The sequence below is a fragment of the Oncorhynchus kisutch genome, unplaced genomic scaffold, assembly GCF_002021735.2.
Source record: "Oncorhynchus kisutch isolate 150728-3 unplaced genomic scaffold, Okis_V2 Okis04b-Okis11a_hom, whole genome shotgun sequence".
Lineage (NCBI taxonomy): Eukaryota > Metazoa > Chordata > Actinopteri > Salmoniformes > Salmonidae > Oncorhynchus > Oncorhynchus kisutch.
Window position 1 is genome coordinate 7536392 of NW_022261981.1, and position 12150 is coordinate 7548541.

Consider the following 12150-nt stretch of genomic DNA (forward strand, 5'->3'; position numbering starts at 1 on the left):
GTCTGTTCCTGTGTTATCCTCCTCAACTTCCTCCTCCTCTTCTCACTCTGTCATACCACCAGTCTGTTTTCCTGTGTTCTTCCTCCTCAACTTCCTCTCTTCTTCCTCACTCTGTCATACCCCTAGTCTGTGTTCCTGTGTTCTTCCTCCTCAACTTCCTCTCTTCTTCCTCACTCTGTCATACCCCTAGTCTGGTTCCTGTGTTCTTCCTCCTCAACTTCCTCTCTTCTTCCTCACTCTGTCATACCCCTAGTCTGTGTTCCTGTGTTCTTCCTCCTCAACTTCCTTCCTCACTCTGTCATACCCCTAGTCTGTGTTTCCTGTGTTCTTCCTCTCAACTTCCTTTTCCTCACTCTGTCATACCCCTAGTCTGTGTTCCTGTGTTCTTCCTCCTCAACTTCCTCTTCCTCACTCTTCATACCCCTAGTCTGTGTTCCTGTGTTCTTCCTCCTCAATTCCTCCTCTCTTCCTCACTCTGTCATACACCAGTCTGTTTTCCTGTCTTTCTTCCTCCTCCTCTCCTCACTCTGTCATACCCCAGTCTGTTTTCCTTTGTTCTTCCTCCTCCTCTTCCTCACTCTGTCATACCCCCAGTCTGTTTTCCTGTGTTCTTCCTCCTCCTCTTCCTCACTCTGTCATACCCCCAGTCTGTTTTCCTGTGTTCTTCCTCCTCCTCTTCCTCACTCTGTCATACCCCCAGTCTGTTTTCCTGTGTTTCCTCCTCCTCTTCCTCACTCTGTCATACCCCAGTCTGTTTTCCTGTGTTCTTCCTCCTCCTCTTCCTCACTCTGTCATACCCCAGTCTGTTTCCTGTGTTCTTCCTCCTCCTCTTCCTCACTCTGTCATACCCCAGTCTGTTTCCGGTGTTCTTCCTCCTCAACTTCCTCTCCCTCACTCTGTCATACCCCCAGTCTGTTTTCTGTGTTCTTCCTCCTCATCTTCCTTGTCATACCCCCAGTCTGTTTTCTGTGTTCTTCCTCCTCCTCTTCCTCAATCTGTCATACCCCCAGTCTGTTTTCCTGTGTTTCCCTCCTCCTCTTCCTCACTCTGTCATACCCCCAGTCTGTTTTCCTGTGTTTTCCTCCTCCTCTTCCTCACTCTGTCATACCCACCAGTCTGTTTCCTGTGTTCTTCCTCCTCCTCTTCCTCACTCTGTCATACCCCCAGTCTGTGTTCCTTGTGTTCTTCCTCTCCTCTTCCTCACTGTCATACCCCAGTCTGTGTTCCTGTGTTCTTCCTCCTCCTCTTCCTCACTCTGTCATACCCCCAGTCTGTGTTCCTGTGTTCTTCCAATACCCTTGACTGTATTGTCAGGTATAAATGTCTCTGTATCAAACAGATCCACTATACACTGAGTGTACAAAACATTAGGAACACCACTGTTCTTTCCATGACATAGACTGACCAGGTGAATCAGGGTGAAAGCTATGATCCCTTATTGATGTTGTTTTAAAATCCACTTCAGAGAGTGTAGATGAAGGGGAAGGAGACAGGTTCATTTTTAAGCCTTGAGACAATTGAGACATGGATTGTGTGTGTCATTCAGATGGTGATGGACAAGACAAAGATTTAAGTGCCTTTGAACTGGGTATGGTAGTCGGTGCGGGCGCACCGGTTTGTGTCAAGAACTTCAACGCTGCTGGGTTTTACACACTCAGAATTATATCCTGTGTATCAAGAAATGGTCCACCACCTAAAGGACATACAGCCAACTTGACACAACTGTGGGAAGCATTGGGAGTCAACATGGGCCAGCATCCCTGTGGAAGGCTTTCGACACCTTGTAGAGTCCAGGTCCAGTACTAATTGAGGCTGTGTTCTGAGGGGAAAAGGGGGAGGGGGGGTGTAACTCAATATAGGAAGGTATCTTAATGTTTTGTAGATCAGTATACTGTATATTGTGTATATCAGGGCTCAGTGTCTGATCCAGTATATCAGGGCTCAGTGTCTGATCCAGTATATATATTTGGTTGTGTTCCTCAGGCTCAGTGTGTCTGATCCAGTATATATATTCTGGTTGTGTTCCTCAGGGCTCAGTGTCTGATCAGTAAATATATTCTGGTTGTGTTCTCAGGGCTCAGTGTCTGATCCAGTATATATATTCTGGTTGTGTTCCTCAGGGCTCAGTTGTGCCCAGCCGTGCCAAGTGGGCAAGTATGCATCAACTGCAGCAAGGACTGTTTCCTGCCTTAACGGTGGACTGTGTGACCATGTCACTGGTCAGTGCCAGTGTACCCCAGGTTACAGTGGAGGGGTACGTCATGTAGTTTATTACACTCTCTGCTTGACTACTGACTTACCGCTCTCTTTTTTAACGCCCTTTTTCTCCTCAATGTTCTGGTATCCATTGGTAGTTACAGTCTTGCCTCAGCGCTGCAACTCCCGAACAGATTTGGGAGAGGCAAAAGGTAGAGAGCCGTGCGTCTTTCTCCAAAAAACAAACCAACCAAGCCCCACTGCTTCTTGACACAATGCCCACTTAACCGGAAGCCAGGCGCATCAATGTGTCGGAGGAAACACCGTACACCTGGACCGTGTCAGCGCGCATTGCACCCAGCCCGCCCCAGGAGTCGCTAGTGCGCGATGGGACAAGGACATCCCTGTCGCCAAAACCCTCCCTAACCCGGACGTGATGGGGCCAATTGTGCATCGCCCATGGGTCTCCCGGTCGTGGCCAGTCACTTACTGCTCTTAACTCCCTGTGAAGCATAAGGGATAAGGCTGGTGGTGTGACCACATCGCGGGTAGTGCCAGTGCACAGCTGGCTACAGTTGGTGGAGGGTGAATTACCATCATAGAGTAGTGGAGTCTACTCTCTCTAGTTACTCTAATCATACAACAGACCTTCTCTATCATTTCATCATTTTATTATAATGAATGTGATAAAAATCTAGGCTAGCTGGTTAGGATAAATCTAGACTAGCGGGGTTCGGATAGATTCTAAACTAGAAGGGTAGGACAACTCTAGACTAGCGGGGTTCGGATGAATCTAGACTGCGGGTTTAGGATACATCCTAGACTGGGGTTAGGATACATCTAGACTAGCGGGGTTAGGATGACTCTAGACTAGCAGGGTTAGGCTACCATCTAGGACTAGCGGGGTTGGTTAAATCTAGACTAAAATGGTTAGGATGAATCGGACTAGCGGCGTTAGGATCCCTTCGACTAGCATGGTTAGGATAAATCTAGACTAAAATGGTTGGGAGCCTTCGGCACTAGCGGGGTTAGGATGAATCTAGGACTAGCCAGGTTCGGGGGATACCTTAGACTAAATGGTTGGGATGAATCTAGACTCGGGGTTAGGATACTCTAGGACTAGCGGGTTTCGGCTACATTAGCATCGCCTGGTTAGGATGAATCTAGAATAGCGGAGTTAGGATAAATCTTAGACTAGCGGGGGTTAGGATGAATCTAGACTAGAATGGTTAGGATAAATCTAGACTAGCGGGTTAGGATACATCTAGACTAGTCCTCTCACCTTTTCCCTTCGCTTGTGGACTTCAGGACACAACACATCAGCTGTCTGTGACCAGGCGAGAAAAAAAAACTTTACAAGCCAAACCTTCATATAAAAACCACTAAAAACTGTTCCAACTATTGCCTTCTCTCGCTTTTAAATCAACTACACACCACATTTTATACACTGCAGTGATAGCTAGCTGTAGCTTATGCTTTCAATACTAGATTTGTTGATCCTTTGATTCGCTGATCCTTTGATTGTGTGAACAACATGTCAGTTCATGCTGCAAGAGCTCTGATAGGTTGAAGGACGTCCTCTGGAAGTTGTAATAATTACTGTGTAAGTCTATGGAAGAGAGTGAGAACCATGAGCCTCCTAGGTTTTGTATTGAAGTCAATATACCCAGAGGAGGACAGCACCTAGCTGTCCTCTGGCTACATCATGGTGCTACTCTACAGAGTGCTACTGAGGCTACTGTAGACCTTCATTACAAAACAGTGTGTTTTAATCAATTATTTGATGATGTGAATATATTTAGCAGAGTTTTATCTATGTTTCATTATTTTTATTAAACACGAGCCCATTCTCCCAAATGAAGGTGCCACCAACCTCCTGTGAACTCCAGTGTATATTTGGCCTTGTGTTTTAGGTTATTGTCCTTGCTGAATGGTGAATTTGTCTCCCAGTGTCTGTTAGAAATCAGACTGAACCAGGATGTACTCCAGGATTTTGCCAATGACAAGCATACCCATAACATGATACAGCCAACACCATGCTTGAAAATATGAAACTGAGTTAGGAAGGACGCACGTATCTTTGTAGTGTGTTAATACACCATCCAAAGTGTAATTAATAACAACACCATACTCAAAGGGATATACAATGTCTGCTTTTTAAAAATTATTTTTACCAATCTAACAATTATAATTGACAAGTCATATTGACAAAGTTGTTGTGAAGATGGGAGGGGTATGGATGGGTTTTTTTTTTTTAAACGTGTTGCGTTTTTGACACAGAAACGGTGGGACAAAGTCGTTTGAATACTTATTGACTCAAAACATTCAAGTTTTCAATATTTAATGAATAAAGAATTTAAAAATTATCTAAAAACATAATTATAATAACATAATAATTGGGTATAATTCCACTTTGACGTTATGGGGTATTGTGTGTTGGCCAGTGACACAACATCGAATTAGATCCATTTTAAATTCAGGGCTGGAACACAACACAATAGGGAAAATTACAACGAGTCTGAATATTTTATGAATGCACTGTTCCTGGGTAAATAAATTAACTACATAAAATATGCAATTGACATAATGTTACATTGTAACTCTGAGTATTTAGAATGAAAGTCCTCCTGTAAGTATCCCCTGTTGGACTACACTTCCAGCCACTCCTAATGAACAAACCTGCTGACATAATGTTACATTGTAAGTCTGAGTATTTAGAATGAAAGTCCTCCTGTAAGTATCCCCTGTTGGACTACACTTCCATCCACTCCTAATGAACAGACCTGCTGACATAATGTTGTATTGTAACTCTGAGTATTTAGAATGAAAGTCCTCCTGTAAGTATCCCCTGTTGGACTACACTTCCATCCACTCCTAATGAACAGACCTGCTGACATAATGTTGTATTGTAACTCTGAGTATTTAGAATGAAAGTTCTCCTGTAAGTATCCCCTGTTGGACTACACTTCCATCCACTCCTAATGAACAAACCTGCTGACATAATGTTGTATTGTAACTCTGAGTATTTAGAATGAAAGTTCTCCTGTAAGTATCCCCTGTTGGACTACACTTCCATCCACTCCTAATGAACAGACCGACTGTGTTTTTTTAACTGTTGTGTTGTACAGTGACAGGGGGAAAAAAATAAGTAATTTATTTCACAGCTACTTCAATATGATGATTAGGGACCTTAACTTCTTTAATTGCAAGGTTGAAACGTACATGTAAGAGACAAAAGCGGCTAATAATTCCTTTGTTCCAGAAGATTGGCAGAAGATTCATTACAGCTTATTTTAACTGCAGTTAAATTTCGTGTTTAATTCGGATGAGGGTTAACCTACTTAAAACAAATTAGGAAAGCAGATAAATTAGGAAAAATTTTGGAGAGAGAAAAAAAAGGATGTCAATGATTTTTTTTTACAGTGAAAAGGCACAAAAGTAAATTTCCTGCTGAGTAGTTGTGCTTATCTTGAGATAATGACAATGAACAATGATGCTAATATTGCTAGCATCCAATTACATACAGAAAAAGCATAAAGACAAATAGCCTTATAGTATAAGAATATTTAAACAACAGTACGTCTGACTATATCCTACCACCTTTCACTATAATATCACTGAATGTGCTACCACTTCCGATTTAATTCAAGAGACCTGTATAAATCAAATCATTTATGTCTGTGAGCCATAAGTCAATATTGGCATCCAGCTGAAATATCTAAATGAATACATGTAAAACGGTATGGATTCAGGATGTTTTCCATTCAATGTTTTCCGTGTCAAATGAGAACTTGACATGCACACTGCCCACCTCCTCCCTTCCCCCTTCCAGCCGAACCACACACACACACACGCACGCAAGCATGCACGCACGCACGCACACACACACACACACACACACACACACACACACACACACACACACACACACACACACACACACACACACACACATACAAAGATGTCTGGGTAATATCTACCGAGGGCCTCGGAGCATTCCCTAAAAAAATCTAGCCATATTACTCCTGCCTAAAAGCGGCAAATATAGAGAGGAATAATCAAGTGTATGGCTAGGGCTGTTTTTTTTTAAATAGTTTCCCCCCTCTGAGTCCCTGTGTCCTCTCTGGTAAGCGATAGTATCCCCCCCCTATGAGATCCTGTGTCTCTCTGGTAAGAGATAGTATCCCCCCCTATGAGATCCTGTGTCTCTCTGGTAAGAGATAGTATCCCCCCTATGAGATCCTGTGTCCTCTCTGGTAAGAGATAGTATCCCCCCCTATGAGATCCTGTGTCCTCTCTGGTAAGAGATAGTATCCCCCCCTATGAGATCCTGTGTACTCTCTGGTAAGCGATAGTATCCCCCCCTATGAGTCCCTGTGTCCTCTCTGGTAAGAGATAGTATTCCCCCCTCTGAGTCCCTGTGTCCTCTCTGGTAAGCGATAGTATCCCCCCCTATGAGATCCTGTGTCCTCTCTGGTAAGAGATAGTATCCCCCTCTCTGGTAAGAGATAGTATCCCACATCTCTCAGGTAAGAGATAGTATCCCCCCCCTATGAGATCCTGTGTCCTCTCTGGTAAGCGATAGTATCCCCCCTATGAGATCCTGTGTCCTCTCTGGTAAGAGATAGTATCCCACATCTCTCTGGTAAGAGATAGTATCCCCCTCTCCGGTAAGAGATAGTATCCCACATCTCTCCGGTAAGAGACAGTATACCCCATCTCTCAGGTAAGAGATAGTATCCCCCATATCTCTGGTAAGAGATAATATCCCCCATATCTCTGATAAGAGATAGTATCCCCCATCTCTCTGATAAGAGATAGTATCCCCCATCTCTCTGGTAATAGATAGTATCCCCCATCTCTCTGGTAATAGATAGTATCCCCCATCTCTCTGATAAGAGATAGTATCCCTCATCTCTCTGGTTAGAGATAGTATCCCCCATCTCTCTGGTAAGAGATAGTATCCCCCATCTCTCTGGTTAGAGATAGTATCCCCCATCTCTCTGGTAAGAGATAGTATCCCCCATCTCTCTGGTAAGGGAGGAATTAGTGTAAGGAACACAGAGAGACACATTTCAAGTTTCTCTGAGGGAGACCCCAACCAAACTGAACTATATCACTGTACAAGGAAGGTCTGAAGGAGACCCCAACCAAACTGAACTATATCACTGTAGAAGGAATGTCTGAGGGAGACCCCAACCAAACTGAACTATATCACTGTAGGAAGGAAGGTCTGAGGGAGACCCCAACCAAACTGAACTATATCACTGTAGGAAGGAAGGTCTGAGGGAGAACCCAACCAAACTGAACTATCACTGTAGGAAGGAAGGTCTGAGGGAGACCCCAACCAAACTGAACTATATCACTGTACAAGGAAGGTCTGAAGGAGACCCCAACCAAACTGAACTATATCACTGTAGAAGGAATGTCTGAGGGAGACCCCAACCAAACTGAACTATATCACTGTAGGAAGGAAGGTCTATGTTTTGCTTCTAATCCTCCAACAACTCAGCCAGTGAAAGCTAGCACAGGGAACACACACACACACACACACAGAGAGAGAGAGGGAACCAGAGGGTTAGAGTAACTCAGAGTCCGGCAGGCACACTCAAGGCTAGAGAGGGGGAAAGGGATTATTTTAGCAGGTTGCAGGAAGCAATAAAACAGATGTATATACAGACATGAAAAAGAGCTGGGAAATGGTCATTGGAAAACAGTGTGTGTTATCACATCCCTTGTAAACACCTGGCATTCGGCCCCAAAATGACACCCTATTCCCTACATAGTGCACTACTTTTAATCATAGCCCTATGAGCCAGTGTTCAAAAAATGACACCCTATTCCCTACATAGTGCACTGCTTTTAATCAGAGCCCTATGAGCCAGTGTTCAAAAAATGACACCCTATTCCCTACATAGTGCACTACTTTTAATCATAGCCCTATGAGCCAGTGTTCAAAAAATGACACCCTATTCCCTACATAGTGCACTGCTTTTAATCAGAGCCCTATGAGCCAAGTGTTCAAAAAATGACACCCTATTCCCTACATAGTGCACTACTTTTAATCAGAGCCCTATGAGCCAGTGTTCAAAAATGACACCCTATTCCCTACATAGTGCACTACTTTTAATCATAGCCCTATGAGCCAGTGTTCAAAAAATGACACCCTATTCCCTACATAGTGCACTACTTTTAATCATAGCCCTATGAGCCAGTGTTCAAAAAATGACACCCTATTCCCTACATAGTGCACTACTTTTAATCATAGCCCTATGAGCCAGTGTTCTAAAAATGACACCCTATTCCCTACATAGTGCACTACTTTTAATCATAGCCCTATGAGCCAGTGTTCAAAAAATGACACCCTATTCCCTACATAGTGCACTACTTTTAATCAGAGCCCTATGAGCCAGTGTTCAAAAAATGACACCCTATTCCCTACATAGTGCACTACTTTTAATCAGAGCCCTATGAGCCAGTGTTCAAAAAATGACACCCTATTCCCTACATAGTGCACTACTTTTAATCAGAGCCCTATGAGCCCCGTTCAAAAGTAGTGCACTACATAGGAAATAGGGTGCTGTTTTGGGACACTCAACATGCTCTACTTTTTTATTTTTTAAACCATCACAGGGAAATGATATTTTCTTGTCTGTAGATAAATGTCGTGAGATAATAATTTCCTATACGTTATTATATGACCTCTTTTTTTAACAGGCTAAACTACAGAGAGGTGGAAAACACTGCAATGGACACGTCTCCTACTGCTAGTGCTTTATTGAAATGACAATGCTTTTGTCTCGTGTTTACAGAAGTGTTGTTGTCTTGGCCGGTTTACAGAGTGAGGTAAATGCCACGTGTCTCTGTGTTGACCACAGGGAGAGACTGAATGGTTTCCTGTCTATTTTTTCTTATTGAAGATGACATCAAAGGGAGTTTAATCTGGTGAGGAAAAAAACAAACACTTTAAACGTCCTTCCATTATTTGAACTCTAGAATTGTAAGAATTACTGATTCTAGAACAGTGCTGGAAGTGTTGATTCTATACAAACACCACACAATGGTCACTTTATCAACCAATCAGTGGACAACAAACTATCTTTCGATGTCTGGTTACGTACCTACATCAAAGTCTGGTATATCTGTCTGTTCGCTCTTTTATTATCAACTCACCTAATGGTGTATTGAAGTCTGGGTTGGTACCTGTAGTTCAGCGAGATGAGCTGATCCTGGGAGGAAACATATGGCAGGGGATTAGAAAGCTCAGAGCAGGAGAGCATCATACACACGTCCTCTGAACCGAGTGTCACAAGCAGCACCCAACAGACCCTGTCTCCCATTAACTACCCAGAACCCAACAGACCCAGTCTCCCATTAACTACCCAGCACCCAACAGACCCTGTCTCCCATTAACTACCCAGAACCCAACAACCCCATCTACCCATTAACTACCCAGCACCCAACAGACCCTGTCTCCCATTAACTACCCAGAACCCAACAGACCCTGTCTCCCATTAACTACCCAGCACCCAACAGACCCTGTCTCCCATTAACTACCCAGCACCCAACAGACCCTGTCTCCCATTAACTACCCAGAACCCAACAGACCCTGTCTCCCATTAACTACCCAGCACCCAACAGACCCTGTCTCCCATTAACTACCCAGCACCCAACAGACCCTGTCTCCCATTAACTACCCAGCACCCAACAGACCCTGTCTCCCATTAACTACCCAGAACCCAACAGACCCAGTCTCCCATTAACTACCCAGCACCCAACAGATCCTGTCTCCCATTAACTACCCAGCACCCAACAGACCCAGTCTCCCATTAACTACCCAGCACCCAACAGACATGGTCTCCCATTAACTACCCAGAACCCAACAGACCCAGTCTCCCATTAACTACCCAGAACCCAACAGACCCTGTCTCCCATTAACTACCCAGAACCCAACAGACCCATCTACCCATTAACTACCCAGAACCCAACAGACCCTGTCTCCCATTAACTACCCAGAACCCCACAGACCCTGTCTCCCATTAACTACCCAGCACCCAACAGACCCTGTCTCCCATTAACTACCCTGCACCCAACAGACCCTGTCTCCCATTAACTACCCAGCACCCAACAGACCCTGTCTCCCATTAACTACCCAGCACCCAACAGACCCTGTCTCCCATTAACTACCCAGCACCCAACAGACCCTGTCTCCCATTAACTACCCTGCACCCAACAGACCCTGTCTCCCATTAACTACCCTGCACCCAACAGACCCTGTCTCCCATTAACTACCCAGAACCCAACAGACCCTGTCTCCCATTAACTACCCAGAACCCAACAGATCCTGTCTCCCATTAACTACCCAGAACCCAACAGACCCATCTACCCATTAACTACCCAGAACCCCACAGACCAATCTACCCATTAACTACCCAGAACCCAACAGACCCAGTAACCCAATTACTACCCCGAACCTAACAGACCCATCTAATCATTAACTACCCAGAACCCAACAGGTTAAAAAAATGGAGGCCCAAAGGGCTGGCTGTCTGGCTGACTGACTGACTGACTGGCTGACTGGCTGGTTGGCTGACTGACTGGCTGACTGGCTGGTTGGCATACTGACTGACTGGCTGGCTGGCTGGCTGGCTGACTGGCTGGTTGGCTGACTGACTGACTGACTGGCTGGCTGACTGACTGACTGGCTGGCTGACTGGCTGACTGGCTGGCTGGCTGGCTGGTTGGCTGACTGACTGGCTGACTGGCTTGGCTCTCTGGTAAGCTGTGATCTAGAGGGACACAACAATCTAAGAGTGCTTTTCCCACCAATCTTCTCTAAATGTCATTTTTCCTTTCGGAGGAAGAAGAATGGGACAGTCTGGAACAATATACAAGAGCAGTGGCAACCTAGATACATGTTAGACTAGACCAGGGAATGGTTAAAGTGGTCTGGACTGGACTAAGAGGGTCTGTAGTAAGAGAGAGAGTAAAGTGCCAGCTTGACTACTGCTGTGGTTTCTGTCCTCTTCAGGGACTGAGTATACACTCTATGACACAGGCCAAACAAGTGATATTCTTTGTTAAATTTTTTTTAAATATACTTTTTAAATGTTTTTAAATAAAGTGGATTGACACATTATAGTGTATCATTTTGTTGGGTATAGAAATACAATGTTACCTTGAAGGTAAGATGTTAAATATTTTAGGGGTCTATTGTTTAATGTAGTCCAACCCCTTCCCAGTGGTTCAGAGTACTTCTGCCTCTGATCTGGGTAGACTCACTAAACACAAATGCTTCCTTTGTAAATGATGTCTGATCGTTAGGGTTGTGCCCCTGACTATCTGTAAATGATGTCTGATCATTAGGGTTGTGCCCCTGACTATCTGTAAATGATGTCTGATCGTTAGGGTTGTGCCCCTGACTATCTGTAAATGATGTCTGATTGTTAGGGTTGTTCCCCTGACTATCTGTAAATGATGTCTGATCGTTAGGGTTGTGCCCCTGACTATCTGTAAATGATGTCTGATTGTTAGGGTTGTGCCCCTGACTATCTGTAAATGATGTCTGATTGTTAGGGTTGTGCCCCTGACTATCTGTAAATGATGTCTGATCGTTAGGGTTGTGCCCCTGACTATCTGTAAATGATGTCTGATCGTTAGGGTTGTGCCCCTGACTATCTGTAAATGATGTCTGATTGTTAGGGTTGTGCCCCTGACTATCTGTAAATGATGTCTGATCGTTAGGGTTGTGCCCCTGACTATCTGTAAATGATGTCTGATTGTTAGGGTTGTGCCCCTGACTATCTGTAAATGATGTCTGATCGTTAGGGTTGTGCCCCTGACTATCTGTAAATGATGTCTGATCGTTAGGGTTGTGCCCCTGACTATCTGTAAATGATGTCTGATCGTTAGGGTTGTGCCCCTGACTATCTGTAAATGATGTCTGATTGTTAG